The sequence below is a fragment of the Lactuca virosa genome, chromosome 1 (assembly GCF_052849685.1).
Source record: "Lactuca virosa cultivar CGN04683 chromosome 1, Lactuca_virosa_CGN04683_v6, whole genome shotgun sequence".
Classification (NCBI taxonomy): domain Eukaryota; kingdom Viridiplantae; phylum Streptophyta; class Magnoliopsida; order Asterales; family Asteraceae; genus Lactuca; species Lactuca virosa.
Genome location: NC_136426.1, coordinates 224888789 through 224893981, shown reverse-complemented (window position 1 = coordinate 224893981; position 5193 = coordinate 224888789). Strand labels below are relative to the sequence as shown.

General features: G+C 30.4%; 1 long non-coding RNA gene across 1 annotated transcript; it reads right to left on the bottom strand.

Moving 5' to 3' along the window:
• Positions 1-272: 272 nt before the first annotated feature.
• On the bottom strand, positions 273-1363 carry LOC145108840 (uncharacterized). The gene is made up of 3 exons (XR_013708578.1): positions 1026-1363; positions 836-930; positions 273-745 (listed from the first exon to the last, which is right to left on the bottom strand). It is a non-coding gene; the product is annotated as an uncharacterized LOC145108840 (long non-coding RNA).
• Between the last annotated feature and the right edge of the window lie 3830 nt (positions 1364-5193).

Genomic DNA, 5193 nt, shown 5'->3' with positions numbered 1-5193 from the left:
AAGTCCTCAGAGATTAGCTTTTAATTGACCCATTAATCAATGGATAATAGATAAACTCAGTTTATTTTTATCAAATCAAGCTAAAAACTCATGTGACCTTTTTGTGATTTTCTTTGTATTAAATGTTTTTTGTTGATTAATTCATCTTTGATTGATAATAAAAAAAAGACTTATGTTAGATAAATAAGCAAATTTCAACAATCAAAGAGATTGGTAAGCATAAAATTTTCTGAAACTTCTATTTGCAGACATGTAGATAAATCAAACAAAAATTTAGATATTGAAATGTTTTTAAATAGAAAATGTAGTTAATCTTATTCTACAGTTTGGACATGATATGCCACATACATAACCGGTTCCCTCCTATAAAACTAATCATCCTCATGTAATAAATTTCAAACCTCTATTCGTAGACATGTAAGTGATAATCGAATTACCAAAATACCCTTCATGTCCACCGGACCATGTTGATGTGGGTTGTTCTTCGCTTGATTTAAATCAGTTGCAACTTGTTGATGAAGAATTCTTGATTTTCTTCTTCAAGACTCTCCCAAATTGAAATTAAGTAGTGATAGATTATATATACATGAAAATTTTATGAAAAAAGTTAAGAGAATTAATTTAAATTGTGATATATACTGAGCTTTGTAAAGATAGGCTCGATTTTTTGTTTCTGATACAGAATACCCATCGCATGTTTCTTCTTCATGTAATTCCACATACATTGTTCTATAAGATTTTGTACCTGAATTCAATCATACAAAAAAAGATTATGATATAGAATTTAAAGATCAAAAGTAGTAAACAAAATCAATCAATAATCAAAAAGTTTTACCTTCTGAACTTCTTCCGGGGAAATCTTTCTGCAATTTTCGGTTGAAATTTTTTATACAAAGAATCGTTGAAATCAAGCGAGTAAGTGAAAAGAAGCTGCATAAATTTAACAATAGAGAATTGGTAATGATTGGAAAAATAGGTGAGGTAACAAATCATAATAATAGGTCAAATCGGATTGGATTGGATACCCAACGACAATTCCAAATGCAACTCTCCCCAATCATATCAAGAAAAAGCCTTTACTTAAGTCTTTAAGCTTCTTAAGGTATTGAATTGACACCCTCAATTAATCTTTCCACTAGCATAAGTCGCCATAACCATATTATCAGCCTTGTAATCTTTGCCAATTGCCTTATACATTTTGGGATTTTGAAGTAAAAGTCGCATGTGTGTTCAAGAAGATGAAGTCGTATAACTCAGACCAGGGTTTAACTCATCTTGAACGGATAATGCCCCCATTGAACCGAGTTCTGAACGTGTTCTCATCCTTTACAACAACAAAAAAAAATAATAAATAAAATAAAAGTTAAATTATATAAAATGAAAAAAAAAACTAAAAAGGCCCCGATTTTTTATTTTGCCCCGGGCCCCAAATTGTTTAGGACCGACCCTGTTCATGGCGCTGTTCAGGTTAAATACAAGTTAAATACAATAACTTGTTGCTGGCTATTCAACTACAAATTACTTTTATGACCTCTTTATTCGATAATATTTATCCTAAAATATTTAACTAAATAGAAACTCAAATACCATGTGTTATTTATTGATTGGATCTCTAATGTTATATATATATATATATATATATATATATATATATATATATATATATATATATATATATATATATATATATAGGTTTAGGTTCTATGGAAAACAAAAAGCCCTAAAAAAAACCCTAAAAATCATAAAAATGCATAAAAAAATACTTAGAGATCACCAAACTTTTTTTAGAATTTTTTTTATAAAAAATCGCATCTTTTTATTAAAATTCATTGAAAAAAAATAAAAAATCAATATTTATTATTATTATTTTTTTTTATAAAAAAAAAGTTTTTTTTTTTCAAATTTTTTTTCAGCGAATTTCTTTAAAAACCTGCGATTTTTTCATAAAAAAATGTCAAAAAAAAGTTTTGTGATCTCTAGGTATTTTTTTATGCATTTTTATGATTTTTGGGGTTTTTTTAGGGTTTTTTTGTTTTCCAAATAACCCTTCCCTATATATATATATATATATATATATATATATATATATATATATATATATATATATATATATATATATATATATATATATATATAAGATTTAGTTTATTTTAACAACCACTTTATATATACGACTAATAATAACAAATTTATATTAACGTAAATACGATTAGTGTATGTATTCTCAGCCGATAACATAAAAAGCTTAAAATGGGTCGTAGAACTCACTCTTGAAGTGTATGAAGTTTTCTTAGACATGATCGGATGTCGTTTACGTTTTCTAACTTTTTGAATGGAAAACGTTTTGAATGAACCAACATCTTAGGCTTGTAGATTTTGTGAAAAGGAGTTGGAAAAATTGCTTTTTAGGTTGATCGGGATTGCCGAAAAGGTCGTCGAAAATTGTCGAAGCTCCGCCGTTGACGTCAGCCTGTGACACTAGGAAGCTACGCCGGTAGCAACTTTCCTCATCGGCTGTTGCTGGATTTTCGTCGATCAGTAGCTCGTTGGAAATAGGGAGAACTGTAACACCGAGTTTCAGGATGTTTCTTTATTCACGATTATGGACCGTAATTCGATCATGTAAAGGATTTGGGCTTCAAGGAAATAAAGTTTAGACCTTATTGGTTGTTGATAATATTGGTTATGAGATCTAAGCCCTTGATTAGTGTGTTGGAACGAAAGGGTAAAATGGGAAAAGTCATGTTGCAAACCTCTTGCATGAATTAAGGAAATTAGTTTGCTATGATTTAAGTCACAAGTAATTGGATAGAATTTTGGGGCTTGTTAATAACTTTACGTACATATAAAAATCATGGAAAACAGAAATGAAACAAATAAATTTTGATTGTTTGAAACTGGAGTGGAATTCGGTGAAAGCCCTTCATCACGAAGTGACAAGCATGTTGTCACGAGGTGAGAGCCAACATGAAGTGACAAGAATCATGTCATGACGTGAGAGCCGTCACGAGGTAACAAACAGGTTGTCACAAGGTGGCCGTTGTGCAGCCCAAACCCATAAATTTTAGGGTTTTCAACATATTTAAAGGTAACAATTGATGTTTTTGAGGTATTTTCTTAACCTTCATCGCATCTAGAACTCCTAGGGAGCTACCCTAGCCTCCCTCTTCAATATTTGAGCTCCTCCCATCTCCTCTTTCCTCTTTTGGATGCTTCCGGTGGTATTCGATGAACCTTGAAGATCAAGAAGGTTCTTTTGGTTGCAAGGAATGTTGTTTCAAGTTTGGATCCGTCAAATCGCCATATTTTAAGACCATTGTGAGTGTAAAGTTCATAATTTGCATGTTAGTTTGTTAGATCTATTCATTTTGTGGTTCTTGGCACTTTTGGTCCATTTTATGGGTGATCTTGGAGTAGAATGGACTCCAACACCATTTGATCAGTTTGGAATGCTTCTTAGACGTCATGAAGTAGGAAAGTTATGATCTTTTTACTTCCCTTTTATCCATGCAAGTTATCTTGGTCCTTTAGGTCATTTTAGTGTATTGAAGTTTAGATATTGAAAATTTGAGACATTATTATGGATAAAGTTGGAAAAATTTATCCATTTAAACATCATGTTGATTCAGATCTGAAGGTTGAAAACTTGGACTTAATGGATTAAGTTGAGAAAGATGCATTGTTTAACGGTTATTGCACAAAGGAATTTTCTAAGTTTTCGTTTTCTTACTTGATGAAGAGTACAACTCATATAGAAATACCCAGTTTAGCATATCTAAAAGTGTGTGCATTTGTGTCTTAAAGTTTAGTAGAAAGTTAACTAGACTATTGTTCGTTTGTTAAGTTCAAATTTTTCAAAAATGTGATTTCGTATCTTAAACCTTAAATAATAAAGTTTAATAGACTTAATGTTTATTTGATGTTTAAAAACTATAATAAAGTTTTCTAACGGCTGTATTTTGAGCAAAACCAGGTTTTACCCAATGTAAAAACCAACAATATTAGAACAGTATACAAGTTCATAAAGTTGCAAATTTGTCACTTATAAATAAAATGAAATTTAACTACTTTGTTGATAGTTATGTTTAGCAACTATAGAATAATCATTAATGTTATAAATATAACAAAAAATATGTTTTAAGTTATCTAAAAGATAAAAGCATAAATTGTTTAAGTTTTGTTCTTTATATATATATATATATATATATATATATATATATATATATATATATATATATATATATATATATATATAGAACCAAGTAAAACTCATAAAACCATAGAACCACATAAAAATAAGTATGTTTTCTTTTTAAAATTTTGTATGTTCATAACTGAACATGTATGCTCAGTTATAAACATTGGAAATTTTTGTATTGTTCTATGGTTCTGTTAGTTATATGACTAAAAATAAAATGTTTATATCAATTAAATACAAGTAGTACATGTATTCTCCCCTAAAACATAAAAAGCTTAGAAAGGGTCATTGAACTCACCCTTGAAGCGTATGAAGTTTTCGTTGACGAGATCGGATGTCGTTTACGTTTTCTAACTTTTTGAACGGAAAATTTTTTGAACGAACTAACATCTTAGGCTTATAGATCGTGTTTAAAGGAGTAAAAAAGTGCTTTTCAAGTATTTCGGGACTGCCAGCAGCAACTTTCCTCTTAGGCTGTTGCTAGTTTTTTGTTGATCAGAAGCTCGTCAGAAATAGGGGCAGCTGTAACACCAAGTTTTGGGATGTTTCTTAATTCAGGATTGTCGAATGTAATTCGATCATGTAAATGCTTTATGCTTCAAGGAAATAAAGTTTATACGTTATTGAATGTTGATAATATTGTCTATGAGATCTAAGCCCTTGATTTGTGTATCAGAGCAAAAGGGTATAATGGAAAAAGTGATGTTTCGAACCTCTTTCTTAAATTAAGGAACTTAGTTTGGTTTGATTTAAGTAAAAAGTAATTGCATAGATATTTGGGGCTTGTCAATACCTTCGCGTGCATGTAAAGATCGTCGAAAACGTAGTTGAAACGAAGAAGTTATGATTGTTTGAAGTTGGAGTGGAATTGGGTGAAAACCCGTCGTCACGAGGTGATAAGCATGTTGTCACGAGGTGAGAGCCATAACAAAGTGATAAGAATGTTGTTACGACATGAGAGCCATCACGTGGTAACAAACAGGTTGTCACGAGGT